At 37.6% G+C, this 12,685-nt stretch overlaps 1 protein-coding gene across 1 annotated transcript in view; it reads left to right on the top strand.

The window, feature by feature from the left end:
• KIAA1328 (KIAA1328 ortholog) overlaps positions 1–12,685 on the top strand; it is a 443,695-nt gene that overhangs the window by 408,623 nt on the left and 22,387 nt on the right. The gene's annotated exons all lie outside the window — the stretch shown is intronic.

Raw genomic sequence — 12,685 nt, 5'->3', positions numbered from 1 at the left:
ATCTTCAAGCATGTATTGAAAAGGTTATCATTGCTCCATTTCATTGCCTTGATTCTTTCGTCAGAGATCAATTGGTTGTATTTATATGGGCTCTGTATTCTGTTTCACTGATCTACTTGTCTATTTCTTTTTGCCAATACCACACTCTCTTCATTACAGTAGCTTTATAGTAAGTCTTGAGAACAGATAGAATCAGTCTTCAGCTTTGTCCTTCTTCATTTCTGTGTTTTCTGTTCTGGATCTTTTGCCGCTACACATTAACTTTAGAATCAGTTTCTCAATATCCACAAAATAGCATGTTGGGATTTTTAAAAGCTTTATTTATTTATTTTAATTGGAGGCTAATTACTTCACAGTATTGTAGTGGTTTTTGCCATACATTGACATGAATCCACCATGAGTGTACATGTGTCCCCACATCCTGAACCCCCTCCCACCTCCCTCCCCATCCCATCCCTTAGGGTTGTCCCTGTGCACTGGCTTTGAGTGCCCTGTTTCATGCATCTAACTTGGACTGGTGATCTGTTTCACATATGATAGTATACATGTTTCAATGCTATTCTCTCAAATCATCCTACCCTCGCCTTCTCCCACAGAGTCCAAAAGTCTGTTCTTTATATCTGTATCTCTTTTGCTGTCTTGCATATAGGATAATTGTTGCCATCTATCTAAATTCCATATATATGCATTAATATACTGTATTGGTGTTTTTCTTTCTGACTTACTTTATTCTGTTTAATAGGTTCCAGTTTCATCCACCTTATTAGAACTGACTCAAATGCATTCTTTTTAATAGCTGAGTAATATTCCATTGTGTGTATGTACCACAGCTTTCTTATCCATTCATCTGCCAATGGACATCTAGGTTGCTTCCATGTCCTAGCTGTTGTAAACAGTGCTGCGATGAACAGTGGGGTACATGTGTCTCTTTCAATTCTGGTCTCCTTGGTGTGTATGCCCAGCAGTGGGATTGCTGGGTCGTATGGCAGTTATATTTCCAGTTTTGTAAGAAATCTCCATACTGTTCTCCATAGTGGCTGTACTAGTTTGCATTCCTACCAACAGTGTAAGAAGGTTCCCTTTTCCCCACACCCTCTCCAGCATTTATTGTTTGTAGACTTTTAGACAGCAGCCCATTCTGACCACCATAGATGGCACCTCATTGTGGTTTTGATTTGCATTTCTCTTATAATGAGTGATGTTGAGCATCTTTTCATTTGTTTGTTAGCCATCTGTATGTCTTCTCTGGAGAAATATCTGCTGAGTTCTTTGGCCCATTTTTTGATTGGGTCATTTATTTTCCTGATATTTAGCTACATGAGCTGCTTGTATATTTTTGAGATTTGTTGTTTGTCAGTTGCTTCATTTACTATTATTTTCTCCCATTCTGAAGGCTGTCTTTTCACCTTGTGTATAGTTTCCTTCATTGTGCAAAAGCTTTTAAGTTTAATTAGGTCCTATTTGTTTATTTTTGCTTTTATATCCATTACTCTGGGAGGTGGGTCATAGAGGATCCTGCTGTGATTTATGTCAGAGAGTGTTTTGCCTCTGTTTTCCTCTAAGAGTTTTGTAGTTTCTGGTCTTATATTTATATCTTAAATCCATTTTGAGTTTATTTTTGTGTATGGTGTTAGAAAGTGTTCTAGTTTCATTTTTTTACAGGTGGTTGGCTAGTTTCCCCAGCACCACTTGTTAAAGAGATTGTCTTTCGTCCATTGTATATTCTTGCCTCCTTTGTCAAAGATAAGGTGTCTGTAGATGCGTGGATTTATCCCTGGGCTTTCTATTTTGTTCCATTGACCTATATTTCTGTCTTTGTGCCAATACCGTACTATCTCGATGACTGTAAGTGTTGTAGTATAATCTGAAGTCAGGCAGGTTGATTCCTCCAGTTCTGTTCTTTTTCAAGATTGCTTTGGCTATTTAAGGTTTTTTGTATTTCCATACAAATTGTGAAATTATTTTTTCTAGTTCTGTGAAAAATACCATTGGTAGCTTGATAGGGATTGCATTGAATCTATAGATTGCTTTGGGTAGCATACTCATGTTCACTATATTGATTGTTCTGATCCATGAACATGGTATATTTCTCCATCTATTTGTGTCCTCTTTGATTTCTTTCATCAGTGTTTTATAGTTTTCTATATGTAGGTCTTTTGTTTCTTTAGGTAGATTTCTTCCTAAGGATTTTACTCTTTTCATCACAATGGTGAATAGAATTGTTTCCTTAACTTCTTTTTCTGTTTTCTCATTATTAGTGTATAGGAATGCAAGGGATTTCTGTGTATTAATTTTATATCCTGCAACTTTACTATATTCATTGATTAGCTCTAGTAATTTTCTGGTGGTGTCTTTAGGGTTTTCTGTGTAAAGGATCATGTCATCTGCAAAAAGTGAGAGTTTTACTTCTTCTTTTCCAATCTGGTTTCCTTTTATTTCTTTTTCTTCTCTGATTGCTGTGGCTAGAACTTCCAAAACTATGTTGAATAGTAGCGGTGAGGGTGGGCACCCTTGTCTTGTTCCTGACTTTAGGGGAAATGTTTTCAATTTTTCATCATAGATGATAATGTTTGCTATGGGTTTATCATATCAGGTTGGGATTTTGATTGGGATTATGTTGAATCTGTAGTTCAAGTTGTGAATTAACAACTTAACGATACTGTGTTCTTATCCATGAAAACAGAATACCTCTTCATTTATTTAATTCTTTTTTTTTACTTTGTTCATCAGTTTTGTAGTTTTCCTCATATTTATCTTCTACCTGAGATTTATACCTAAGCATTTCATTTTGCATTGTGCTAGTGTAAATAGTTGGAGAAGGCAACGGCACCCCACTCCAGTACTCTTGCCTGGAAAATCCCATGGACAGAGGAGCCTAGTAGGCTGCAGTCCACGGGGTCGCGAAGAGTCAGACACGACTGAGCGACTTCACTTTCACTTTTCCTTTTCATGCATTGGAGAAGGAAATGGCAACCCACTCCAGTGTTCTTGCCTCCAGTGTTCTCCCTTGGAGAATCCCAGGGACGGGGGAGCCTGGTGGGCTGCTGTCTTTGGGGTCGCACAGAGTCGGACATGACTGAAGCAATAGCAGCAGCAGCAACAGCAGTGTAAATGGTATTTTTATTTCAAAATCTATCTGTTGGTTTCTACTGTACTGGAAAGCAGTTGACTTTTGTCAGCCTTGTATGCTGCAACGTTGGCTATAATTGCTTAGTTTTAGGAGGATTTTGTTGATTCTTTTGGATTTTCTACATAGAAAATCATATCTTCTGTGTACAAGGACAATTTTATTTCTTCTTTTCCAGGCTGTATACCTTATATTTACTTTCCTTGTCATAATGCATTTGTTAGCATTTCCAATATGATGTTGAAAAGGAGTGGTGAGAGGATATTCTTGCCTTGTATCTGAACTTAGTGGGAAAACTCAAGTTTATCAACATTAAGTATGATGCCAGCTGTAGGTTTTTTGTAGATATTCATATCAAGTTGAGGAAGTTCCCTCTATTCCTATTTTACTGGGAGTTTTTTTAATCATAAATATATGTGGAATTTGTCAAATACTTTTCCAAGATCTATTGATATGATAATTTTTTAACCTGTTGATGTGATGGGCCACATTTATAGATTTTTTTTAATGTTGAATCAGCCTTGCATATCTGAGATAAATCCCATTTGATTGAAGATTTTTGCATCTATGTTCATAAAAGAGGTTGGTCTACATTTTTTTTGCTTGTAATGTCTTTGGTTTTGATGTTAGAGTAGTGCTGCCTCATAGAATGTGTTAAGAATTCCCTCTGCTTCTGTCCTCTGAAAAAGGTTGTAGAGAGTTGGTATAATTTCTTCCTGAAGTGTTTGCTAGAATTCACCAGTGAACCCATCTGGGCCTTGTGCTTTCTGTTTTGAAAGATCTTACTAATTATCAGTTCAGTTTATTTAATAGTTAAAAGCCTATTCAAGTTGTCTATTTCTTCTTATGTGAGATTTGGCAGATTGTATCTTAAAGAATTGCTCCATTTCATCTAGGTTATTACACTTGTGAGTGTAGTTGTTCATAATATTCTTTGACTATCCTTTTAAAGTCCATAGGATCTATAGAGATATACTGTCTTTCATTTTTGGTGTGAGTTATTTCTGCCATCTGTTTTGGGGTTTTTTCCCCTTAATTATTTGTCTAAAGACTTACTGATTTTAGTGATCTTTTAAAAGAACTAGCTTTTTGTTTCATTGATTTTTCTCTATTGTTTTCTGTTTTCAGTTACACTGATTTCTGCTCTACTTCATATTATTTCTTCTTTTCTGCTTACTTTAGAATTAATTTGCTCTTCTGTTTCTAGTTTCCTAAATTAGATACTTAGGTGACTGATTTTAGATTTCTTTTTTCTAATGTATGCATTCAATGCTATAAATTTCCCTCTAAGCACTGCTTTCACTGCATCCCACAAAGTTTAGTATGTTATGTTTTCATTTTTATTTAATTCAAAATGTATTTAATTTTATCTTAAGATTTCTTCTTTGACCCATCTTTTATTTAGAAGTGTGGAGTTTATTACTCTGTGTATTCTGGGATTTTCCAGTTATCTTTCTGTTACTGATTTCTAATTTACTTCCATTATGTTCTGAGGGCAGACAGCATATGATTTATATGATTTCTAGTTTTTCAGTTTGTTAACATGTGTTTTATGGCCCAGAATGTGATCTTTCTTGGTTAATATAAGGTTAATTTTTATGCTAAGATGTGAGATTTGTGCTAAAGTTCTTTTTTTTTTGCTCACATATGTCTAGTTGTTGCAACACTATTTGTTGAAAAGATTATCCTTTCTACTCAATTAACTTTGCATTTGTAAAAACCTCAGTTGATCATATTTTGTCTTGATATATTTCTGGATTCATGTTTTTCTGTTGATCTGCATATCCATTCTCCACTAATACCACATTGTCTTGATTAATGTAGCTTTACAGTAAGTCTTAAAACCATGTTATATGAGCTATCCAACTTTGTGTTCTTCAAAATTATTGTGAGCATTTTAGTTCCTTCTTCCTATGTAGGAAACTGAGTCTCAGATGAAAAGGTAAATGTTATAGAAAGGCATATATAACATAACTAAGAAATTTTACTTTGTTATGTTTGCCTTTTAATATGTTATATTAAAATTGTTCTTGATTAGAGGGTCTCCCATATACTCATTGATGTTCTGGTAAATTCTTTAGCCTCCCTTCAAGTTGCACTGACTTCGCATAATATTCACTCTATGACTTATATGCACTTCAAGAAAAAATATATTAAATTAGGGTTAGCAGAATCCTTTCATGATAGCACCTCTGCTGAATGGAGAACAAGAGATAGAAGGTGAGATTCTGAGTATTACCCTCAATCCTGTGTCTGCACCTATCTGTCTCTGCCTCTATATGAGTAGTTCTCCTAAAAGATCTGCAGTCTCACAGGCAGGTTCAGGACTACCTGTTTTTCTTTTCTTTAATTTAAAACTTTTTATTTTATATTGGAGTATAGCTGATTAACAATGTTGTGATAGTTTCAGGTGAACAGCAAAGTGACTCAGCCATACATATACATGTATGTATTCTCCTCCAAACTCCCCTCCCATCTAGGCTATCACATAACACTGAGCAGAGTTCCCTGTGCTATACAGTAGATTACCCACTTTTAAATATAGCAGAATGTACATGTCCATTCCAAAGGAGCCTTACTTTAAATAGTGGAAAAGCAATTCAGTTCAGTTCAGTCGCTCAGTCATGTCCAACTCTTTGCGACCCCATGAATCGCAGCACGCCAGGCCTCCCTGTCCATCACCAACTCCTGAAGTTCACTCAGACTGACGTCCATCGAGTCAGTGATGCCATCCAGCCATCTCATCCAATATAAAGCTTAAATTTACCAACATAACCATTTTAAATATATAGTTCAGTTAATCACCCTTTGTACTGATGTTTAACAAGTAATTACAATAAGGCAAGGCAAGCAATTGCTCAGTCGTGTCTGACTCTTTGCGATCCCATGGACTGTAGTCTATCTACCAGGCTTCTCTGTCCATGGGATTTTCCAGGCAAGAGTACTGGAGTGGGTTGCTATTTCCTTCTCCAGGGGATCTTCCTGACGCAGGGATCAAACCCAGGTCTCCTACATTGCAGGCAGACACTTTACCCTCTGAGCTACCAGGGAAGCACTTATAAAATACTTTGTATCTTCTTTTTTTCAGAAACCTGAATGCCAGCCTAGGTTTGCTTTAGCAGTTAAAAAGTAGAAAACTTTTGAGAAGAACTCTTTTAGGATTCCTGAGAAGAAAAACCTATTCTAGGACTCCTAGCCTAGTGTGGTAATTAGTTATCCTTCTACCTTCTTTATGAATTCATTCTTTCTTGGTACTATTCCTTTTCTCCCACTGGGGTGAGAATAATATATAAGGATATAAAGAATCAGAGTGTAACTCACTCAGTCATGTCTGACTCTTTGCGACCCCATGGACTGTAGCCTACCAGTCTCATCTGTCCATGAGATTTTCCAGGCAAGAATACTGGGTGGATTGCCAATTTCTTCTCCAGGGGATCTTCCTGACCCAGGGATTGAACCCATGTCTCCTGCATTGCAGACAGATTCTTTACCATCTGAGCCGCCAGGGAAACCTCAAAGAATCATCAGAAGGAAATTTTTTAATTTTTCTTTTCTAATTGGAGGAAAATTGCTTTACAATGTTGTGATGACTTTTGCTGTACAATAACAAAAATCATCCATAAAACATATCCCTTCCCTCTTGAGTGCCCCTCCCCTCCCCCATCTCACTCCTTTAGATCATCACAGAGCCACCTGTTTGGGTTCTCTGTGTTATATAGCAACTTCTCACCAGCTGTCTGCTTTACAAATGTAGTGTATATATATATCAGTGCTACTTTCCCCATCCATCCCAGTCTTTTCTTCCCCCACTTTGTCCACAAGTCCATTCTCTATCGCTGTGTCTCCATTCCCTCCCTGCAGATAGGTTGTTGTTGTTCAGCTGCTCAGTTGTGTCTGACTCTTTGCGACCCCAGGGAATGTAACACGCCTGGCTTCCCTGTCCTTCACCAAGTCCCAGAGCTTGCTCAAACTCATGTCCATCGAGTCCGTAATGCCATCCAACCATTGCACCCTCTGTTGTCCCCTTCTCCTCCTGCTTTCAATCTTTCCCAACATAACAATCTTTTCTAATGAGTCGGCTCTTCGCTTCAGGTGGCCAAAGTACTGGAGCTTCAGCTTCAGTATCAGTCCTTCCAATGAATATTCAGGTCTGATTTCCTTTAGGATTGACTGGTTTGATCTCCTTGCAGTCCAAGGGAATCTTAAGAGTCTTATCCAACACCACAGTTCAAAGGCATCAATTCTTCAGCATTCAGCCTTCTTTATGGTCCAACTCTCACATCCACACATGACTACTGGGAAAAAACTGTAGCTTTGACTATATGGACCTTTGTCGGCAAAGTAATGTCTCTGCTTTTTAAAAAGCTGTCTAGGTTGCTTATAACTTTCCTTCCAAGGAGCAAGCGTCTTTTAATTTCGTGGCTGCAGTCACCATCTGCAGTGATTTTGGAGCCCAAGAAAATAAAGTCTGTCACTGTTTCCGTTGTTTCCCCACCTATTGGCCATGAAGTGATGGGACTGGATGCCTTGATGTTAGTTCTCTGAATGTTGAGTTTTAAGCCAACTTTTTCACTCTCCTGTTTCACCTTCATCAAGAGGCTCTTTAGTTCCTCTTCACTTTCTGCCATAAGGGTGCTGTCATCTGCATATCTGAGGTTATTGATATATCTCCTGGCAATCTTCTTTCCAGCTTGTGCTTCATCCAGCCTGGCATTTCACATGATGTACTCTGCATATACGTTAAATAGGCAGGGTGACAATATACAGCCTTGACGTACTCCTTTCCCAATTCTGAACCAGTCTGTTCTTCCATGTCTGGTTCTAACTTGCTTCTTGATGTGCATGCAGGTTTCTCAGGAGGCAGGTAAAGTAGTCTGGTATTCCCATATCTTTAAGAATTTTCCACAGTTTGTTGTGATCCACACAAAGGCTTTAAAATAATCAATGAAGCAGAAGTAGATGTTTTTCTAGAACTCTCTTGCTTTTTCTATGATCCAATGGATGCCAGCAATTTGGTCTCAGTTCCTCTGCCTATTCTAAATCCAACTTGAACATCTGAAAGTTCATGGTTCACGTACTGTTGAAGCCTGGCTTGGAGAATTTTGAGCATTACTTTACTGGCATGTGAGATGAGTGCAATTGTGCAGTAGTTTGAACATTCTTTGGCATTGCCTTTCTTTGGGATTGGAATCAGAACTGACCCTTTCCAGTCCTGTGGCCACTGTTGAGTTTTCCAAGTTTGCAGGCCTATTGAGTGCAGCACTTTCACAGCATCATCTTTTAGAATTTGAAATGACTCAGCTAGAATTCCGTCACCTCCATTAGCTTTGTTCATAGTGATGCTTTCCTAAGGCCCACCTGACTTTGCATTTCACAATATCTGGCTCTAGGTGAGTGATCTGGGAAAAAACCACTGTGGTTATCTGGGTCATTAAGATCTCTTTTGATTAGTTTTTCTATGTATTCTTGCCACCTTTTCTTAATCTATTCTGCTTCTGTTAAATCCATACCGTTTCTGTCCTTTTTTATGCCCACCTTTGAATGAAATGTTGCCTTGGTATCTCTAATTTTCTTGAAGAGATCTCTAGTCTTTCCCATTCTATTGTTTTTCTCTATTTCTTTGCACTGATCACTGAGGAAGGATTTCTTATCTGTTCTTGCTATTCTTTGGAACTCTGCATTCAGATGGGTTTATCTTTCCTTTTCTTCTTCCCCTTTCCCTTCTCTTCTTTCTCAGCTATTTGTAAGGCCTCCTCTTGCAGCCATTTTGCCTTTTTGCATTTCTTCTATATTCCACATATAAGCATTGCAATATGATATTCGTTTTTCTCTTTCTGACTTACTTCACTTACAGACTCTAGGTTCATCCATCTCACTAGAACTGACTCAAATTCATCCTTCTTTACAGTTGAGTAATATTCCATTGTATATATGTACCACATCTGCTTTATCCATTCATCTGTCGATGGACATCTAGGTTACTTCCCTATGTCCTAGCTATTGTAAATAGTGCTGCTCTGAGCATTGTAGTACTTGGGTCTGTTTCAGTTATGGCTTTTTCAGGGTATATGCTCAGTAATGGGATTGCTAGGTCATATGGTAGTTTGATTCCTGGTTTTCTAAGGAGTCTGTATACTGTTCTGCATAGTGGCTGTATCAATTTACATTCCCACCAACAGTGCTAGAGGGTTCACTTTTCTCCACACCCTCTCCAGCATTTATTGTTTCAGGTTTTTTATGATGGCAGTTCTAACTGGTGCAAGGTGATACTTCTTTGTCATTTTCATTTGCATCTCTCTAAAAATGAGTGATTTTGAGCATCTTTTCATGTGTTTATTGGCCATCTGTACATAAGAAAGATTATAAACAAATATTCCTTATAAATATAGATGTTTTAAACCCTAAAGTAATCATATAAATCTAGTTTAAGAATAAATATAAAGAATAATTCTATGTACCCAAGCAGAATACATTCTAAGAATTAAAACTTGGTTGCTGTATATTTTGGAAGCCAGAAATAGAATATATCTCAATAATATATCAAAGATAAAAATATATATTATCATTTCAGTCTATACTTAAAAGTTATTTACTTGGTAGAATTAATTTTTCATTTCTGATTTCAGTAAGCCAAAAGAGAAAACACTTCTTAATGTAATAAAGAATATCTAGATGGGAAATACTTAATAGTGAAAAAAATAGAATAATTCCTTTTAGATCAGAATTGTACAAAGGTGCCTATGAAAATTGTAGTTTTAGCATTTCCCTGGAAGTTCTAGCCAATACAATAATATAAGAAAAAGTAATACAAATATGGGAAAATAATAAACCTTATGATTATCTATATTCAATATAACTGTTCACCCATAAAACCCATAAAAATCTATTGAAAAAATAGTCTTAAAAATTAAGAGAGTTCAACAATATTCAGAACTCAGTTACTGTAAATCTTGATACTGATATTAGCTATTTAAAAAATATAATGGGTAGGGGAGAGTTCATTTATAGGAGCAGTGAAAAAACTCAGAAATGTCTAATAATAAATCTGGAAATTTATGGAAGCTTCCTGTAAATTTATTTCCTAACTAAGATGATTCATTGAACACTTTTATTTATCTCTGCTATTTCCTGAGACGCCAGTAAGATGAGAGTAAATTAATGTATTTAAAAGCATAAATCCACAAAAGAAATGGGAGAAGAGTCATCAATGTACCAGAGATTTTTATACATTTTGGAAAATGGAAAATGAATGGAGGATTAGTAACTTATTAGACAGGACAGAGGAAGCTACCGCAGAGAAAGCACTGAGAAGGCTTTACAAATGAAGAGAGAACTTTGAAAAGTCTGGGAATTAGAAGCAACATGAACAAGAAACAGTGGTGATGTGGGGTAGAACTAAAAATAGTATGAGGTAGACTTCTGAAGCAAGAATCCAAAAACCTAGTACTCCTGCCACAGTCCAGGTATGGAATATAAGTCCCAGCCAACAGACTAGAGATGAATTCTCTGCATAAATTCAGTAGAGAAGAGAAGACTCAGGAATGGTGTGGACTTTGGAAGATTTCAGGTAGCCCCAATGCAGGAGATATAAGCAACACAGGTTCAATCCCTGGGTTGGGAGGATCCCCTGGAGGAGGGCATGACAACCCACTCCAGTATTCTTGCCTGGAGAACCCCATGGACAGAGGAGCCTGGCGGGCTATAGTCCAAAAGGTTGCAAAGAGTCGGACACTACTGAAGTGACCTAGCATGTACAGGTAGCGCTGAAAAGGGGATGAACTCAAAGTCTACAAATGGAGAAAAGTCACCCTCCTTCCCTGTTGCAGAAGTAGACCAAATCTCTGTCCCAGAACACTGAAAGTCTCTTCTCCAAGAAACTTAATAGTCCCAGAGGAAAGACCTCCAAATTCAGATATAAAATGGTGCATCCACTTTGGAGAACAGTGTTGACAGTGCCTTGAAAAGTTAACCGTAGAGTTTATCATCCAGTCCTTAGGTGTCCTTAGAGAGATGAAAACATATGTTTACTAAAAGCGCATAAATGACTGTTCAATGCAGCACTATTCACAGTTGCCAAAAGAAACAGCCCAATATCTATCATGTGATGAACAGATAAATAAAATGTGGTATATCCATGAGTGTATACATGCTAAGTCACTTCAGTTGTGTCTGACTCTGCGACCCTATGGATTGTAGCCTGCCAGGCTCCTCTGTCCATGGGATTCTCTAGGCAACAATACTAGATTGGGTTGCCATACCCTCCTCCAGGGGATCTTCCCAACCCAGGGATTGAACCTGCATCTCCTGCGTCTTCTGCATCACAGGCAGATTCTCTACTACTGAGCCACCAGGGAAGCCTGTTATATCCAAACTGTGGCATGTTATTTGGCAACCACAAGGAGTGAAATAGAGAGTGACTGCTGATGGCTACAGGGTTTCTTGGGAGGGGGCAGGCAAGGAAATGTTCTCAAATTATGATAGTTGCACAGCACTGTTACACTAAAAACCACTTGGTTGTAATGATTTAGATAGGTTCACTTTTCTGTATGTATGTTTTACTTCAATAAAGCAGTTTAAAGTTTATAAGGAAGCAGTCAGCCACATTGAATGCTGGAGAGACATGTAAAGCAAGGACTATAAAGTGTCCGTTGGATTAGCAGCACAGAAGTCATTGCTGAATTTGCCGAGTTCAATTTTAGTAGAGTAGTAGAAGATGAAAGCCAGGTTGGAAAAAATTGATAAGTGGTGTGGTTATGGAAATGTGTAAATGTCTTAAGTGCTCTTAGTTATCTAGTAAACAGGAAAAGATTGAAGGTTCTAGAGTGGAGAGTCAATACTAAAAGGTTCCTGAGAAGTACAGATGGAGTGATTAGCCCTGTCTAAGAGAAGGATCACTTCCTTTAATGTAACAGGAGGAAATGATAAATGCTGAAACACTTGGAAAGTGACAAAGGGAAGACAGTTTTTCTTTTATGACCCCTTTTTCTGAAATGGGAAGCAAGACCATCTGTTTAGCCTAAGTTGTGAAAAGGGAAATGAGAAGAGCAGAGCAGCTGATTAGAGAAGTAACAGTAGCTCTGTCAGAAAATGTTTAGCACCCACTTAGAGTTAGTGACTGGGAATCTATACTGGATCTGTTGTTTGTATGTTGGCTAGTTTCTTTAATCTTGTTTTTTTTAACACTAAGTTTACCAACTATAAGTCACAGAAAAGACAGACATTTGGTTCATGCAGTGTTATGATTTTCCCAGATGTCGGAGGTGGATAAAAATACAGGGGACGTGTTTTTAGTATCATTGCCAAAAGAGTTTTGGGAATGCTAGGCCATGAAATTCAAGTTAAATAAGAGAGAAAAGGGTTGGGAAGAATGTATGCTATTAATGGTCCCACCAGGACAGAGATTTGAGCTGTCTTGTTCACCACTTTGTTCCCAGTTCTTAGAACAATGATTGTTTGAGTTAATGGTCCATTGAGACCAGTGGGCAGAGATGGTAGGAGTAGCTGAAAAAACAAGCTTGAGGGTAAGATGTGGGCGTCAGGAAGTAGTGGGATGTTTGA

This window comes from Budorcas taxicolor, chromosome 22, assembly GCF_023091745.1.
Source record: "Budorcas taxicolor isolate Tak-1 chromosome 22, Takin1.1, whole genome shotgun sequence".
NCBI lineage: Eukaryota > Metazoa > Chordata > Mammalia > Artiodactyla > Bovidae > Budorcas > Budorcas taxicolor.
This window is presented reverse-complemented; position numbering and strand designations above follow the sequence as displayed.